Source organism: Dreissena polymorpha, chromosome 2 (assembly GCF_020536995.1).
Source record: "Dreissena polymorpha isolate Duluth1 chromosome 2, UMN_Dpol_1.0, whole genome shotgun sequence".
NCBI classification, from domain to species: Eukaryota; Metazoa; Mollusca; class Bivalvia; order Myida; family Dreissenidae; genus Dreissena; species Dreissena polymorpha.
Window position 1 is genome coordinate 16,998,019 of NC_068356.1, and position 20,347 is coordinate 17,018,365.

The 20,347-nt window shown below is 34.6% G+C and overlaps 1 protein-coding gene across 3 annotated transcripts in view; it reads right to left on the bottom strand.

Annotated features, from left to right (window-relative positions):
* Positions 1 to 16,324, bottom strand: part of LOC127866043 (sodium/calcium exchanger 3-like) — a 67,551-nt gene extending 51,227 nt beyond the window's left edge. Inside the window, exons 1-2 of one of the 3 annotated variants that reach the window (XM_052406289.1) lie at positions 16,217 to 16,324; positions 7,352 to 7,409 (exon numbers count right to left, since the gene is read on the bottom strand). The gene's annotated coding sequence lies outside the window, so the exon portion shown is untranslated. Of the gene's footprint in view, positions 1 to 7,351; positions 7,520 to 16,158 lie in introns of those variants that run through there. The other 2 variants (XM_052406287.1, XM_052406288.1) reach the window with 2 other exon arrangements.
* Between the last annotated feature and the right edge of the window lie 4,023 nt (positions 16,325 to 20,347).

Genomic DNA, 20,347 nt, shown 5'->3' on the forward strand with positions numbered 1-20,347 from the left:
AAACAGGATAAACAAAACAAAATTCGACTGTACCTTAGCGACACATATATGATATCCAAATACACTGATTAGCGGCGTTGTATGTGATATATGAGGTATAGAATTATGTATTCGCACTGAAAGTGTTACCTTCTTCCTCGTGGGAGTCTGTGTAAAATACGTCAATGTCATTCATCTAATTTTTCAATTACGGAAAAGTATCAACAACAAAATATTTTATGATAACTATATTTAATTATTAACTAGACAATTGATTCATGCTTAACTGCCATTTCGCATTGTGATCATCAGATAAGGACAACATTGAATGCCGATCAATGACGTAAGTTATCATTAATATTGTATACATATGCCTTAAGAAATATTTTAACATCAGATATGTTACTAGAAATCCCCTGAAGGTAAGTGTGGGTATATACTCGGGTCTAATCAGACTTTCACACATTGAATCGCTAGGGTGAACATTGCACATGTCATGTTGATTGTGTGTAAGATTACCAAGGGCAACAACAACAGTTGCTTGGACAAAGATCACGGGATTACTTAAAAGGAATTGTTGCAGCTATTTGTAGGTTTTAAGACATAAAACCAATCATGTTTTATTATCAACCGATTTTTTGGCATCGTTTTCTTATTCTAACACAACATATTCTGTATCTGTAAAACCTATACAGACCAGCAAACCTTCACACACGAACGATGTACCAGTATTTGATTTAACTTGGCTGTCAAACTGTTATCAAAAACATATATGCTCTCGGGATCACTTCATGTCTGGGACACGAAATGATAAAACAGTTTTACAGACTGAAAATACCTACTTATTAATCAAACTAAAAAGATGTTTTAAAAGGATATTTGGCGTCTGTAATATATAATTAACTAATACCAAACAATACTTAAATTACTACATTAAGTTCACGCTCTTGTCATACGTGTACACGTGTTTAAAAGATTACTTACTGGATATGGTTGTTTAACCCATTTATGCCCAGTGGACTCTCCCATCCTTCAAAATTGGATCAATTTATTTCCAAAATTAGGGATATCTAGTATACTTATTTCTATATTTAGAATATTTCTTACAGAAATTCCTTTCAGCAAACAGCGCAGACCCAGATGAGACGCCGCATTATGTGGCGTCTCATCTGGGTCTACGCTGTTTGCAATGTCCTTTTTTCAGGACGCTAGGCATAAATGGGTTAAAGGGGCCTTTTCACAGATTTTGGCATTTTTTTAACTTATTCATTAAATGCTTTATATCGATAAATGTAAACATTGGATCGTAAAAGCTCCAGTAAAAAATCAAGAATAAAATTAAAAAAGGAAAAGAACATTGCCCGGACCAGGTTTCGAACCAGTGACCCCTGGAGTCCTGAAGTAAAAACGCTTTAGCCTACTGAGCTATTCCGCCAAGTACATATTCTTGAAATATTTTAAACCTTATATAAGCAATCTTCGTAGTTTCACAAAATTTAACGACAAAAACAGAACTCTTCAAATTATTCAATCGTTTCGCGTTGCAACGCTTTATAATTTTTTAGGTTTTAAAATCGTCAAAAGATGCATATAATGGCTATATTAGACCATGGTAAATGTTCAGTATTACTGTTTCCTCACAAATATCATAACTAAAACGAAAATTTGCGAATCTGAAACAACTTTTTTCAATTTTGTCAATTTACCAAAGCGTGAAAAGATCCCTTTAAAGTTCCAGATTATACATCTCATATTTCGGTGACGTACACAGATTGTTTATTTTAGCTTGAAACAGTGTTTTTTTTTAGAATGAGCACAATGATTCAAGATAAAAACGTTAAAAAAGAGAGTCAAATGTCGTTGAATGGCGAAAACCTGTGCTAAGTGATCGTGTTTGTTCGAAGAACGTCCGCGTCTAAATATTTCATATGAGTATAAAAATTTCATTAATTTAATAATAGTTTCGAAAGTCGCCTTTTCAAACAATAACATTGTCACTCGAAAAGCAAGATAACCGGTAACCTACCGAGAGCGGGGTGTGTGATTCGACGTTAGAAGTTATTCTGCGTCATCACCCCGTAATCATACACCTCGCTTTCGGTAGGTTACCGGTAATCGAACGTCTTGCCTTTCGTAATTGTTTGCAGAAGCGATTTTCGAAACGAAAGCGAAATGTCTTTTGTTTGAATTATATAAGGGTGGATTACACTTATTCCAATGCCCATACGTCCTATTATAAACTACCAACTTTCAAATCATTTGTGTTGTCTTTCCTATACATCAAATGTTGGTACATTCTCAAAACAGATACCTTCCCGCAACTTCAAAGTACAACAAACAAATTCATTGAATTCATATCACCCGCCAATATGCTTCTGGCCACACAAGTGTTATATTTGACACTGAAAAAAGCATTTTTTTTTTCAAGATACAAAGGGCCATAACTCCGTTATTATCCGATGGCGTACAATGCCATTTGGCGTGCATCATCCTCTTATCCATATATACTCATAACAAGTTTCAATGAAATCCGCCAAAGCACTTCCAAGATATGGCTCCGGACACACAAAAAAGCATCTTTTTTCAAGATACAAAAGACCATAACACCGTTATTAACAGATGGTTTACAATGCCATTGGGGGTGCATCATCCTCTTATCCATATATAAACTCATACCAAGTTTTAATAAAATCTGCCAAAGCACTTCCAAGATATGGCTCCGGACACAAAAGTGCCGGACGGACGGACGGAAAGACGGACGGACAACGCCAAAACAATACCCATCCGCCTCTGGCGGGGGATAATTAGCCCAAATGTAAGCAATTTCGGAAAACAGGTTTTCGACCATGAGATTGCGACAAAAGCATAGTTCATGTACTTCAATAAACGCAACCAAACGTTAATAAATCATTGAAATCCCTAAAAAACACGCATTAAAGGGGCCTTTTCACAGATTTTGGCATTTTTTAACTTATTCATTAAATGCTTTATATTGATAAATGTAAACATTGGATCGCAAAAGCTCCAGTAAAAAATCAAGAATAAAATTTAAAAAAGGAAAAGAACATTGCCCGGAGCAGGTTTCGAACCAGTGACCCCTGGAGTCCTGCCAGAGTCCTGAAGTAAAAGCGCACTAGCCTACTGAGCTATTCCGCCGAGTACACATTCTTGACGTATTTTATACCTTATATAAGCAATCTTCGTAGTTTCACAAAATTTAACGACAAAAACAGAACTCTCCAAATTATTCAATCGTTTCGCGTTGCAACGCTTTATAATTTTTAGGTTTTAAAATCGTCAATAGATGCATATGATGGCTATATTAGACCATGGTAAATGTTCAGTATTACTGTTTCCTCACAAATATCATAACTAAAACGAAAATGTGCGAATCTGAAACAACTTTTTTCAATTTTGTCAATTTACCAAAGCGTGAAAAGATCCCTTTAATCTTTTACAAAAGGCACTTCTTTCGACCAGGAAAGGATTGGAAAACACGGATCTCACTTTAATTTAGGGGTGAATGGAAAGTGGTTAATAACTTCCTTCGATGAAAAATAACTTAACTCAATGTAAACTGAACGCCGAAGTAAAGCTCGGATCATAAACCATGTTTCTATTAATCTCGAAAACATGCTTTGCCAAAGATTTGACATTATTCGCTACAATTAGCGAATTTAATTTTAGGAACTTTTAATTCGGTTTTATTGCGGAAAATTTCAGCAGCGTTTCAAATGCTGTCCATAAATGTTAAAAGCAGGCTTAGACAACAACGCCGAAAAGTCGATAACCATCAATGGATACCATGGATCACATCTATGGATACCATTCAGGGGTTTTTTTTACTAAGAAAGTGACGCCGATATTCGGCGTCTTCCCCTACCAGAATTTTTTCCCTCAAAATACAATTTCCCCACCAAAAATATCATTTTTCACTAAATTATAATATTTTCTCTCAAAGAAATGTTAATTTTTCCTTTGGGCATTCGACAATTATCCAATTTGCACCATGTACAACGATCTCGCTCTCTCTCTTTCTCTCCAGACGAACACAAAAAATCTGGGAATCCCAGTTATTCTAAATATAGCTCTTAAATTACGTCATGTAAACTGGGCAACTAATCGTAATAATCATGTGACTATTTTACTGGATACCGGTCTTGCGCGAGAAGGGTGTTTCGTCAATTTATTACCGGAAACCAGTTGAATTTTCATCCGGGCTATGTGCAAGCCAAGATATAAACGTGAAAAAAGAAAAAAAATGTCTCACAATTGGCGTTCTTACACAAACAAAATAAAACATTCGGACTCGGAAGATACTGAACGCATCGAGGCATTTTCTAAGAAAGAATCATCGAAAACCGTTATAACCCAGCAGGATTCTGAGGTAATCAACATCGAACATTGTGAAAGTGAAAGTAGACAATCGGCAGCTGCCGCTCCTTTCCCTTCCAATACTGTAGCAGATCAAGATCGTCAACCCATTCATCATGAAATTGAAATCACAAAATTGACATCGTCCCCCGGCCCCAGTACAGAAATATAGTTGAAAACATTTCCCATTATCAAGATCTACACCCATCTATTAAGAACTTTGACTTTAATACGTGTTTAATGTGTTTAAGAACAAAAAGGACAGAGACAAGCCTCTTTTAATGAGTTATAGACATTGAAATGAACAGTTTTTATTTTTTCCCCTAATTTGTCTCTTTCGCACTCTTTTTTCCCCTGTCACCCAGCGTCCAGCGTCTTCCCCTTTCTCTAAAAAAAACCCCTGCCATTGATCACATATATGGATACCATGGACCACATGTATGGATACCATGGTTCACATTTATGGATACCATGGTTCACATTTATGTATACCATGAATCAAATCTATGGATACCATGGGTCACATCTATGGATACCATGGATCACATATATGTATACCATGGATCACATCTATGGATACCATGGATCACAACTATGGATACCATGGATCACATATATGGAAACCACGGATCGCATCTATGGATACAATTGAGCACATCTTTGGAGAGCATGGATCACATCTATGGAGAGCATGGATCTCAAATATGGATATCATAGATCACATCTATGGAAACCATGGGTGACATCTATGGATAACATGGATCAAATTGTGTCCGCATTGTTTCCGACGGTCAAGCTAAAGTATAATGCAAGCACTTTACACTGTGACCCATTTTTGCAAGTGATAACACGAGTCAATATTGACATTGGTGATAGTTATGGAATGCATCGTACACGGCATACACAATAATGTCGTAATGAGTCATTGGCAAACAAATCGCAAAGCACAGTTGAATATCATGCATAGTATTGATGGTGTCGGAATGTGTGTAACTGTGTGTTTCTAAAGCAACAAAACACCAAGAAGCTTGCAGTAGACATACACTAATTGTTCAGGTTCAGACTGCAATCGATAAATGTAAATCGCGACACACAGGACTGGGATGCATTATTCAGCTGCTATTATTGCTATTGTTTCCAACCCGCAAAAGCGTTCCTGTTTTTTATTTTTTCTCAAAGGCAATTATTCATCAGATCATGTGTTCCTGACGAATAAATTGTGAACTATAATGCGATAGTATGATATCTTCATACAACCGCCTACGCTGATTCGCTTGATACACGGGCGTTCTTTTGCGTCACATCAGACATAAAATGGTAGTTTCGCGTTCGAGCCAATTGCAAACTTCTTATTAAATTGAACAATGAAACATGGTCGAAACGACCAAATCAATAATAATCAATAATAAAATTACTGACCGTTTTGTTTGGTATTACATATGAGGGATATATTAGTCAGCAATACATGTTAACGAAAAACATGTACATCGCCGCATGCAATACTTGCGATTAAAAATGATCTAAAAACCATCAGCTTATCTCATTGCAGTGATAACATCCTCATACACAGGATATAACATCCTCATACACCGGATATATAGAGCTATGCTTGGAACCAGTCAACGGTTCGCGAAAGTTGCCAAGCGACAACAAACTATACCCACGGCATGAATTAGCTAAGTAATTCGCAATAAACGGTGGGGCCAATCTCAACATATAGGAGTTTGCACGTGAACGCTCGCTTAAACCCGGTGCACAATAGTATAACACGGTGCACAATATTATAACAACGTACATTTCAATGTCCCGAGTTAACGTTTTGGTTGATGTGCTAAAAGAATATTACATGTATTTGATATAATATTACCGCATATATCGTGGTAGTTGATGCTCAGTGTTTAAGGCTAGCCACAGAACTTATTTGGCATGGTAAATTTAAGTATAAATAAGAAACATATTTTATCTATGCCAATTATAATATATCTGGTGGGTTACTAAGTAGAAATCCGTCTTTTTTTGCGCTTTAAGACTTAAAAATAATCGCGATTGTCGAAATGGACATATACGTCTAGAAATCCTACTTTCGATTTTAAAAGCGGTACCGTTTGAAAAATAATAAATTACTTGCTAACTAGGCTATAGATGTAATTTGTCCAATGCCAATTAGAATATTATCTGGTGGTTACAAGGTAGAAATCCGTTTAAAAACTTAAAAATAATCGCATTTGTCAAAATGGACGTATTGTATAGAAATCCTACTTTCGGTTTTAAAAGCGGTACCGTTTGAAATACATTTGTATAATAAGTTACTTGCTAACTAGGCTATGACAATTGTGCACGCTTTCAAATTACATCTATATGTATTGATTAATATGTATTTCATTTCAAGTTCAGAGGCAACGTGTGTGGCTTTAAGACTGACACAATCCCAAGAAAGGCTTGAAAAGTCACTTGACTATTCTCGTTTTGTTAAGTGTCGGTTCTAATTGCTCATCACTTCGCACAGAACTGTTGCGAGTTATATCACAAGGTATACGTTCTTGTAACGATAGCTGTGTAATTACATTAAAACACTATATGCAAGTCGAAAGGCCAGAAGAAAATCAAAACAAATACTGGGAACTAGACGGGACACATGCTCTCATTTCTTATCTATCTGTCGAGTACCCATATACGTTAAAATAATACGACAAACCAAAGATCTATCAATAAACAAAGATCTTTGGACAAACTTATGATAACAGCTCAGTAAGATATCCGAGTTGAAATGAATTATGTGCGAATTTCTTAGACAAGTTTGTTGTTGAACATAACGGATAGTTCGCTGCTGATAAAGCTTAAGAGAGCACACGTTTATTCAAAACCAAAGAAATCAAATAGCAAATAAACGTTCCTCATTTATAAACCATTGTGGCAACCGGCACTGAAATTAAATATATTGAGTATGAGAGTATAAGATACGAACATAAAACCACGAAATAAACAAATTCTATCTTACCGACAGAAACTATAAATCCCGCTATGTTGACTCGCTTTCTATTGCACTTAATTTAAACCTGGTTTACATATATTTCTTATAAGCTCTCTTTCTTGTGATCTTATTTCTTAACAATGCAACAAAAAGTATCGAAAAGCCGAGAGCGTTTCTCTGACGTTGAGTAAGTACTCGCCATAACATCCAGCCGTTGGGCGTTATCATGCGGGGGAGTAAATTGAGATACGGTACTCGCCAAACTATCAAATCTGTAATTAGTCGATGGAAGGTCAGCATGCAGCGGAAACGCATATACAATTACACAACTCTGCTGAACGTTTGTTCCGAATATAAATATACGTTTTTTTATTTAGATATAACTATTTAATAAATTCGAATTAAGTAACTTATGATGTATGTAATTTATATTATATAGGTGCAATTGGTCGTAATAATGGCCAAGTATTGTTAACACATTGTCGAGCATTGGTATAAAATAACATTGATCTGAATAGATACATGTGTCATTTGACAACAATATCCTGGCACACATGTATACAAACTATCTGCATAACTTAAGTTCGACCCATATAGATAAAACGTATTAAACTTATTTTATTTGCAGAGAGTCCTACATAAGGTGAGACCGTATTAATATATAAAAAAATGCCATATAATACCATCAATACATATCTTCGTTTGACATTCATAGTATCTTAAAACTAATCGATATTGGTTTACCAAAAATAAATAAATTACTTTTGACAAACCGAAGAACATTTCATTTAGCAATATCAACTTTAAATTTCTTAAAATTTACGACTATAGCGGCTGCCTTATACAAACTTATCTTAATCGTATTTGACGTTAGTACTCGTATTGATGATCGACTAAAAGATTAACACACCTTTTTTACAGCAAGCGATACTAAATATATTTTGAATAAACTGATTATATCGAATGAAAAAATAAAACTTAACAAGAAAACGAAGTAAAACAGAATGAGCTGAATTGAGCCGAATACAATTAAATAAACTCTAGAGTCATAATAGAAACATAACGCCGGAGTTTATCAAAAAGAGGCTTTTATACAGATTGAGTATTAAATACGGTATAAGTTAATTACAGGAAACTTTTACGTAAGGTTTCAATAAACGTTAGTTTTCACAATTTTCCTACTCAAAGTACGCATCCATTGAGAGATGATCGGAAGGGATTTTTCAGTTAAACTATGCTGATCATAAGCTCGAGTATTTTATTCATCTTCACACCTCACAGACTAATCTTTTTGTTAGCCAAACGTCTATCACCACCCCACCGAACACCACCAAAACAAATGTGTGTGTAAATGACTGAATTTCGTCCTTGGTTCGCGCTCGTTCAATAGTTTACGTCCTTCTTTAGTTGTGTCCACCTTGCTGATTGTTAAACAGAACACTTGTAATGCAGCAGTATATGCGGGGTTGGGTCGGCATCCTTTATTTATTAATCGTTTTATTACAATTGTTAAATACTGGTTTAAAATTTCAAATTCTGATAATATTATTATAAAAAGTGTATATTTACAAGCCCTGCAAGAGAGCAATAAGGAACATATTAATTGGGTTACTAATGTTAAAAGGCTGTTATACACATATGGATTTTCACATGCTTTTGATGACGTGAATTTGGTCGATGTTAATCTATTTTTACATCAATTTAAATGTAGAGTTATTGATATGTATATCCAGGACTGGCATAGGATTGTCGACAACAGCCCGGTTCTGGACATGTGTTGTGTATTTAAACCTGTTTTTGTATATGAACATTACCTTGATCATATTCCTAAACCCCTGAGGACATACATTACTAAATTACGATTGTCAGTTCTTCCACTTAGAATACAGACTGGTAGATATGCTACTCAAAACACCCCAAGAAACGAATCAGATTTAGAAGATGAGTTCCACTTTGTATGTTAATGTACTCAATATATCACTATCAGAAAGAAATATATAAAACCATTTTACTACAATAAACTATCTGTGTATAAATTCCACCAATTAATGAATGGTAATAACACAAATGAGCTATTTATGTTGGCAAAATATGTTAAATATGCGTTAAAAGCAAGAAATACATTTTTGAACACTACTTTGTAGTAAGCATTGGGTTTTCCCCCTAAACACTGTAATACTGTACTAATACTTGTTATATCTGATCTTGTTATGCATTTAATTAAATGTTATAACTTGTCATTAAGTAATATATAAATATATATGTTATTTTGTATGTATTGTTATCCTATATCTAAACATAACACAATGTTAAACAAAATGTTAAAAATGTGATATCATGTATGTATTTGTTATTGATGTATTTAGACGATGTACTCTGTACAAGTCTCAATAAAGTGTCTTGTCTGGCCTTGATGTGTGTTGACAGTTTACATGCTCATTAGAATTACTTGGTCGTTTGTAATTTATGTTCACCATTAGTAAATACTGGACGGACTGTCATGTTTCAGTTTTAGGTTGTTGTTTTTTATTATATATACGATTTTAAATTCAACTTATTAACATAGGTATACGTAAAGTGACAAGTTAATGTGCTTTTGTTTTTAAGACGAACTCGTTATTGAATACACATTTTACTATTAAGTGTTATCTTTTGAATTAATCTCGTCGATTCAGGTTTTTGCCAATGTGCATCCTACTAAAATTATGATCTACATCATAATAACACTAATTGAACGTTCTTATCGAACACTTTATTGGATTTTACTTAACGGGCGTTTACTTGACGTGGTTATCAATACTCTTAATATTATGACCAAGCCCTGTGAAAATGGGGTTTAATGCATGTGCGTAAAGTGTCGTCCCAGTCCGCTTAGGCTAATCAGGGACGACACTTTCCGCTTTCATGATATTTTTCGTTTACAGAGAGAGAGTCTCTTCTTAGCAAAATCCAATTTATGCGGAAAGTGTTGTCCCTGATTAGGCTGATCAAACTACACAGGCTAATATGGGACACCACGTCGTCCCTAATTAGGCTGATTGGACTACACAGGCTAATCTGGGACAACACGTCGTCCCTGATTAGGCTGATCGGACTGCACAGGCTAATCTGGGACAACACGTCTTCCCTGATTAGACTGATCGGACTGCACAGGCTAATCTGGGACAACACTTCAGGCATACGTGCATTAAACCCCCTTTTCACAGAGCACGGCTTATTTGTACATGCAAATATCTCTACCTTTGACAACATCTACACTTTATTTTGCAGCCAAAACCTGTAATATGAATCTATTTGTCAAGATGAAATAAAAATTGTAAAAATTATAGGAGTGTTCTAATATAACGTTGTTACTCTCAATATTATTAATTATGATTCGTTACGAGTGATACAATGGTTAATAATTATAATTAGTATTATGGTTCTGGGTACTTTGTTTTGAACGTTTACGCCTAAATCTGCGAGTGGAATTGCTTAACTTACTATACAAATGTACTCTGTGATTTTCTTCCAAGCTAATTAACAGCATTTTTTTATTGCCTGATAAACTTGCTATACTAGTAATTCTTTGTTTATGTTTCTGATAAGCGTATTTATGTGATACAGGTGTGTGAACTAATATATTACAGATTATCCAAACAGAACCTGTACATTTACCAGGTATATTGTTAAGAATAATACCTGCTAAACAAGCACCCTAGGGATTTCGCTTACTTGCATAAGGAATTTTGCAAAGCAGATTGAGGTTTTCGCTTTGTTGCATAATGTATTTTCCAAACGTTGGCGTTTCTTTTCAGCAGAACTTGCAACGTTAGAGCAATGTCGTGAGCGCCATACATACAGATGCAATATCTTACGAAATTTTTTACATATTCAACGTTTTTTAACATCGCGACTTTTTATGAACATGTTGAATAATATTATGAATAATTTTGGCAAGTGTTCAAAATAATCATAAAAAAATCATTATTCACCCATCTAGGTAATTTAAAATAAAAATACACACCCCACTGATATTGATATGGGATGAACAGCGTTATCATTTATGAGGGAATTTCAATGTTAGCTCGCTTTGAAGAGGCCCACTTGAAAGCGTGCTAGATATAAAATAAAGTTTACAAATTGAGTTCAAATTGATTTTAATCATACATGGCGGAAGAAGTATCAGTAAAATTTAGTTTAACGAAGGTGTTAACTGCATGAAAGTACTTGGGCGTTAAATTATTATACTTGTATTTAGATTCATACAAGTTTTATTAAAGTGGGTACGTGTTGTGTTTTCTCGAATACAAGTTTTCAAAACTATTTCGGCATTTGGTAGGTTGAGCAGTAGTCGCATTTCGCACTGAGTGTTTTTTTTTCGCCAATTATTGTGATATTTTTAATGGTTGTTAGAAAAATGTTACAAAGCGATCTATCTAACATACCATGGATCACATCTATGGACACTGTCGATAACATATATGGATACCATTTATCACATCTATGGATACCATGGATCTCATCCATGGATACCATTGATCACATCCATGTATACCATGGAACCCATCTATGGATACCATGGATCACATCTGTGGATACCATAGAACACATATATGGATACCATGGATCACATCTATAGAAACCATGGATCGCATCTTAAGATACAATTGATCACATTTATGGAGACCATAGATCACATCTATGGATACCATGAATCACATCTATAAATACTGTCGATCACATATATGGATACCATTGATCACATATATGGATACCATAGATCACATCCATGAATAGCATGGATCACATCCATGTATACCATGGATCACATTTATGGATAGCATGGATCACGTCTGTGGATACCATGCATAACATATATGGATACCATGGATCACATCAATAGAAACCATGGATCGCATCTAAAGATACAATTGATCACATCTATGTAGACCATAGATCAAATCTATGGATACCATGGATCACATATATGGATACCATGGGTCACATTTATTGATAACATGGATTAAATTGTGTCCACATTGTTTCCGACGGTCAAGCTGAAGTATAATGCAGGCACTTTATACTGTGACCCATTTTTGCAAGTGATAACACGAGTCAATATTGACATAATCTCATTGGTGATAGTTCTGGAATGCATCGTACGCGGCAGACACAATAATGTCGCACTGAGTCATTGGCAAACAAATCGCAAAATACAGTTAAATATCATGTATAACATTGATGGCGTCGGAATGTGTGTTACTGTGTGTTGCTAAAGCAACAAAACACCAAGAAGCTTGCAGTAGACACACAACATTTGTTCAGGTTCAGACTGCAATCGGTAAATGTATAGCACGGAACTCAGTACTGGGATGCATTATTTAGCTGCTATTATTGCTATTGTTTCCAACCTACAAAAGCGTTCGTGATTTAATTGTTTCTCAAGGTCAATTATTAATCAATGCATGTGTTCCTGGTGAATACATTGAGAATTGTAAAGCTTTAGTATGATATATTCATACAACCGCCTTTGCTGATTCGCTTGATACACGGGCGTTCTTTTACGTAACATCAGACATTAACTGGTAGTTCCGCGTTCGAACCAATTGCAAACTTCTTATTAAATTGAACAATGAAACATGGTCGAAAAGACCAAATCAATAATAAAATTACTGACCGTTTTGTTTGGTATTACATATGAGGGATGTTTTAAAGAAACGTCAGCCCCTTGGTAAAAGCAATACTTTTTAGCGAAAAACATGAACATCGCCACATGCAATACTTGCGATTAAAAATGATCTAAAATCCTTAAGATTAACTCATTGCAGTGATAACATCGTTGTGCACTGGGTATAAAGAGCTGTTCTTGGAACCAGTCAACGGTTCGCGAGAGATGCCAAACGACAACAATCTATTCCCGCGGCATGAATTAGCTAAGTAATTAGCAATAAACGGTTGGCCAATCTTAACATATAGGAGCTGGCATGTAAACGCTCGCTTAAACACGGTGCACAATATTATAACAACGTACATTACAATGTTCCGAGTCAAAGTTTTGGTTGATGTGCTAGAAGAATATTACATGTATTTTATATAATATTACCGCATACATCGTGGAAGTTATTGCTTCGTGTTTAAGACTGACACAATCCCAGAAAAAGCTTGACAAGTCACTTGACTATTCTTGTTTTGTTAAGTGGCTGTTCTCTTTGCTCATCACGTCGCACAGAACTAGTGCGAGTTATATCCCAGTGTAAACGTTCTTGTTACGATAGCTGTGTAATTACAGTAAAACACTACATGCAAGTCGAAAGGCCAGAAAAAAATCAAATGCTCCCATTTCTAATTTATCTGTCGATTACCAATTCACGTTAAGGTTCATGTAGAGGCTTCATTTTGAAAAATGTGGGACCCCTAGCATTGAACTCAAATTTGACTAATGGAAGAGTGCCACATTGAAAACGTATACATATATGCTTTAAAGGATGTTTTTCCTTCAAACTGTTACCAATTTTGTACATCAACGTATCATACCATTCACAAAATCAATCAAAATACAAAGCGATTTTAACACTAAAATATACATTATTTTCAAAAATCTGAATCATGTTTATTCCACGTATTTTGGCGGAAAATTATATAACTAGTGAATAATATCGACATTGGCGAGGGCAAGTTACGCTTAAATAGAAAAAAAAAGTTTACATATCTAGAAATATCAAAACTCGAACACATGTCATTTCATCACCATGGGGGGCAGCCATTTTTAAATTAATAAAATAGAAAGAAACATGCTAAAAACTCACTCATCGCCTAATTGACATTCCAAACGGTTGACGATGACAAATGCATTGGATTGTAATCTTTCCGTTGATGTTTGCAAACTGCACGATCAGACCTCATAAACACTCAAAAGAATAACTATGTAAGAAGCATTTTACCAATGTTTACAATTGTTGTCGAATCACATGTACTTTATTATTGCGCATAAAAAAGTACGCTTACAGACTGACAGAAAGATCGATACGTAACTCCGTTCAATTCATCACGGTATACTATTCTATTGATAATATATAATAATACATCGCTTTAACAATCTAAAAGTAGAAATAATTCTTTTAAACGGAGTTTTAAATAACGAAAGTGAAAACAACGGAAGTTGGATGGATATTCTGTGAGATGCACTTCGGCTCCAGAAAAACAATACAAATAAACTAAAAAAGACGTGTGGGGGACAATTTTCAGCTGGAAAATATTTGAAATAGGGTAAGTGATGATATCTCTACGTGGTCATTTCTGTTATTTAGTGCGATCTCTTGCTGATTAATGTTAATAGTTGTTTTACTAGTTGCCACCCAACTGTCAAAATAACTATGTGTTTTCTCAGGTATGTGTATACACATACCCGGTTTTCTCACCACTGCACGTGTTTTCGACCGATTTGTTTTGCACGTTTTTCTACGGAGCACAGCGATGGCCACACTTTCAAAATGGGTAGAAGGAATCGAAATATGAAATCAATCGGTTGGCCAATTTCTTTATATTCCTTTACAATTTTATATGTTGTCTGCAATCTATTTCAATTTGAGATGGTTTAAAATTTGCAATTTGGTTGAGAGGTAAATAACAAATTGTTTAGCCTTTGAAATAGAATTGTGACTCTTAATATCCACCATACCTGGATTTTTAAAAAGTAGTTACGTTTTAGTTATTTTTAGAACTTTGTTTATGAAATTTATCCAAAAAAGGCAGTTGAATAAAAACTCATTTGTTGTTTTATGACAATAATTTTCTGTGAAATGTTGCTAACTTGACCTTGTATATGTATATAGCTTTGCATTTATTCAACTTAAGGTAGTGCAAATCCTTCCTAACTTGAGATTGAGATTTTGTAAATTAGTGTAAAACTGTATTGGTTTTAAACCAAAATATAAATAAAGCAAACAAATATTGAATGTCAAAAATGTGTTTATGTTATTCTATCCGTCTGTATCTTTAAAATGATATATAGTTTGACCATATTGTACCACATTGAGTGAAGAAAAACCAAAGCGAAGTTTTAATGAATTTTATCCCCCCCCCCCCCCCATGAACCATAAAATAATACGACAAACCAAAGATTTATCAATAAACATAGATCTTCGGACAATCTTATCATAACAAAACAGAACGATATCTGAGTTGAAATGAATTATGGGTAATTTTCTTATGCTAGTTTGTGCCTGAACATAACGGGTATGGATGATAATTTAAGTATAAATAAGAAATATTGTATCTATGCTAATTAGAATATAGCTGGTGGTTACAAGGTAGAAATCTGTCTTTTTTGCGCTTTAAAACTTAAAAATAATCGCGTTTGTCGAAATGGACGTATACGTCTAGAAGTCCTACTTTCGGTTTTAAAAGCGGTGCCGTTTGAAAAATAATAAATTACATGCTAACTAGGCTATAGATTTAATTTTATCTATGTCAATTAAAATATATCTGGTTGTTCCAAGCTAGAATTCCGTCTTTTTGCGTTTTATAACTTAAAAATAATCGCGTTTATCGAAATGGACGTATACGTATAGAAATCCTACTTTCGATTTTAAAAGCGGTACCGTTTGAAAAATAATACATTACTTGCTAACTATGCTATAGATTTAATGACAATATTGCACACTTTCAAATTGCATCTATATGTATTATTAACATGTATTTTATTTCAAGGTCAGAGGCAAAGTGTGTGGCTTTAAGTCAACCAAAGAAATCAAATAGCAAACAAACGTTTCTCATTTATAAACATTGTTGCAACCGGCACCTAAATAAAATATATTGAGTATGAGATACGAAATAAACAAATTCTATCTTACCGACAGAAACTATAAATCCCACTATGTTGACTCGCTCTCTATTGCACTTAATTTAAACCTGGTTTACATGTATTGCTTATATAGCTCTCTTTCTTGTGATCTTATTTCTTAACAATGCGACAAAAAGGCGAAAAGCCGAGAGCGTTTCTCTGACGGTGGGTAAGTACTCGCCATAACATCCAGCCGTTGGGTGTTATCTTGCGGGGGAGTAAATTGAGATACTCGCCAAAATATCCACAATGTCATTAGTCGATGGAAGGTCAGCATGCAGCGGAAACGCATATAAAATTACACAACTCTGCTGAACGTTTGTTTCGAATAATAATAATATACATTTTGTTATTTAGATATCACTATTCATTAATTCGTATAATTATATATATTTATAATTATTATATAATTATATAAATGGTGCAATCGGTCGTAAGGATGGCCAAGTATTGTTAAGACGTTGCCGAGTATTGATATAGAATTACCTTAATCTTAATAGATACATGTGTCATTTTACAACAATATCATGACAAACATGTACGTGTATATACAAACTGTCTGCACAAATTAAGTTAGACCCAGAGAGTCCTTCATAAGGTGAGACCGTATTAATGTATACAAATGCCATATAATAATACTTTTGACGAACACAAGAACATTTCATACAGCAATATCAGCTTTAAATCGCTTAAAACTTACGACTACGACGGCTGCCTTATACAAACTTATGGGGACTGTTTTCTTAATCCTTGTTGACGTTTTCACTACTATCAACGACCAAAAAATCATATAATCGGTTTAAACGGTTTAAAATTAATAACAAACATGTAATGAAATTTTGCGTCTGTAGTTCGTGATCAATAAGTGTATCCATAAAACAATTGATTCAAACTTACATTGTTTTACTGTCATCTGAATCGCTCCAATGATTGACATGCGTCATATAATTAACTTTTACTGCAGATTAACAATACGTGTTCAAAAATCAAATTGATATTTTGATCTAAATTATTTGACCTCAGGGTTGTTGCAAGTAATACAAATCACTAAATTGTTTGAATACATTTGCTACCTTGCTTTTTTAAAACTCTATACACAATATGCAATAACAAAAGAAGAACTATAAAATCGTACATATCTTATGGACAATATACATTTGTTTTTGTTGTTCTGATACATGTATATAAAATGCTGCTATTGGAACTGAAAATGCTGCTATGCTATTGAAACTGATTTATTTTAAACAAAGTGTGCAAAATGACATCCGGAGTTTATAAAAAAAGAGGCTTTTATACAGATTGAGTTTTAAATACGGTATAAGTTTATAACAGGACACATTTATCTAAAGCTGCCATAAACGTTAGTTTTCACAATTTCTCCTACTATCCCTTGAGGGATGATCGGAGTCAGATATTCAGTTTCACTATGCTGATGATTAGCTCGAGTATTTTATTCATCTTCACACCTCACAATCTCATCTTTTTGTTACCCAAACGTCTAGCACCACCCCACCGAATCCCACCAAAACAAATGTGTATGTAAATGACAAATTTCGTCCTTGGTTTACGCTCTTTAAATAGTGTACGTCCTTTTTTAGTTGTGTCCACCTTGATGTTTGTTGACAGTTGACATGCTCATTGGAAATTTATGTTCACCATTAGTAAATAATGGACGGACAGTCATGTTTCAGTTTTAGGTTGTTTTTCATATTATATTTACGATTTCAAATTTCGCTTATTAAAAGAGTTAAAGTGACGAGTTAATGGGCTTTTGAGACGAACTCGTTATTGAATACACATTTTACTATAAAGCTTTATCCGTTGAATTAATCTCGTTTTTGCCAATGTACATCCTACTAAAATTATTATCAACATTCTTTATAACACTAATTGAACGTTCTTATCGAGCAATTTATTAGATTTTAGCTCACGGGCGTTCACTAGACGTGGTAATCAATGCAGGCCTCCTAGCATTTTGGCCCTTTGAAAATGTGGTTTAATGCATGTGCGTAAAGTGTCGTCCCAATGTGGTTTAATGCATGTGCGTAAAGTGTCGTCCCAATGTGGTTTAATGCACGTGCGTAAAGTGTCGTCCCAATCCGATGTGGTTTAATGCATGTGCGTAAAGTGTCGTCCCATAATGCATGTGCGTAAAGTGTCGTCCCAATCCGCTAAGGTTAATCAGGTGCGACACTTTCCGCTGTTATGATGTTTTTCGTTTACAGCGAGTCTCTTCTTAGCGAAAATCGAGTTTACGCGGAAAGTGTCGTTTTTGATCGGACTGCACAGGCTAATCTGGGACGACACTTCAGGCATACGTGCATTAAAACCCCTTTTCACATAGCACGGCTCATTTGTACATGCAAATATCTCTACTTTTACATCTACACTTTATTTTGCAGCCAACACCTGTAATATGAATCTATTCTTCAAGATGAAATCACAATTGCAAAAATTATTGGAGTGTTCTCATAGCATGCTGTTACTGTCCAGATTATTAATTATGATTCGTCACGTGTGATACAAGGTTGATAATTATAATTATTATTGTGGTTCTGGGTACATTGTTTTGAACTCTTATGCCTAAATATGCGAGTGGAATTACAAATGTACTCTGTGGTTTTCTTCCAAGTTAATAAACAGCATTGTATTAATAAATGCATATTTATTGTCTGATGAACTTGCTATACTAGTAATTCTTTGTTTATGTTTCTGATAAGCGCATATATGTGATAAAGGTGTGTGAACTAATATATTACAGATTATCCAAACAGAACCTGTACATTTCCCAGGTATATTGTTAAGAATAATAACTGCTAAACACGAGGAGGCGATTCTTGTTAAGCGGACAAGCACCCTCGGGATTTCGCTTACTTGCATAATGAATTTTGCAAAGCAGCTTGAGGTTTTCGCTTTGTTTCATAATACACATGTATTTTGCAAACGTTGGCGTTTCTTTTTTTGCAGAACTTGCAATGTAATAGCAATGTAGTGAACGCCATACATACAGACGCAGTATTTTACTAGAAGTTTTATATATATATAACGTTTTTTAACATCGTGACTTTTTATCAACATGTTTGAATAATTTGGGCAAGTGTTCAAAATAATCATTAAAAAATACATTCTTCATCCATCTAGGAAATTTAAAATAAAAATACACACCCCACTGATATTGATATGGGATGAACAGCGTTATCATTTATGAGGGAATTTCAATGTTAGCTCGCTTTGAAGAGGCCCACTTGAAAGCGTGCTAGATATAAAATAAAGTTTACAAATTGAGTTCAAATTGATTTTAATCATACATGGCGGAAGAAGTATCAGTTAATTTAAGTTTAACGAAGGTGTAAACTGCATGAAAGTACTTGGGCATTAAATTGTGATACTTGTATTTAGATTCATACAAGTTTTATTAAAGTGGGTACGTGTTGTGTTTTCTCGAATACTCGAGTACACATTTTTAAAACTATTTCGGCATTTGGTAGGTGGAGCAGTAGTCACATATCACACTGCGTGTTTTTCCGCCGATTATTGCGATATTTTTAAAGGTTGTTAGAAAAATGTTACAAAAAGACAGAACCGATCGATGCCGAACTAAATAATAATAACGAGCATAATAGTAAAATGTTTTCTTTTTTTGATTACTGGTAACGTGTGATAAGTGATTTGCAGACACACAAGGGACAGTTGAGGTACGCAATAACTACCCGCATTGACGTGAAAATGTGTCCATGCTATTTAAGTGTTTCATACTGTACCATTGTATCGCGTCTTTATATTTAGTCGACGGCACTTTAAGTAATAATAGCAAGATTGTTGCGTATTTGTCGGTTTGAATAAATAAAGAAAATAGGAGTGACCTCGTTAATTATACTATAGTAAGCTGGTTAGTAATAGCGCTCACGTCAACCTTTCCCCCTGTGTTTCAGTCATTGATGACGAGGAGGTTGTAAGGTTGAGGTTGTAAGACAGGAAAATTAGAGTTTTGAGAGCGTGATGCTCCGTATTAGTAACTGCATGACTGAATAGAATCACAAAACCCACAATTCAGTCAGGAATATTATTGCATTCTGCTGCGAAACAAACCAACACCATAATAAAAAAGTAATAATGGCTGTATCTGCAGTAAATGTATCCCTTCATAATACATGCATTATACATAAGATGCATTCGACTTTCGCAAACTCGGTACACTT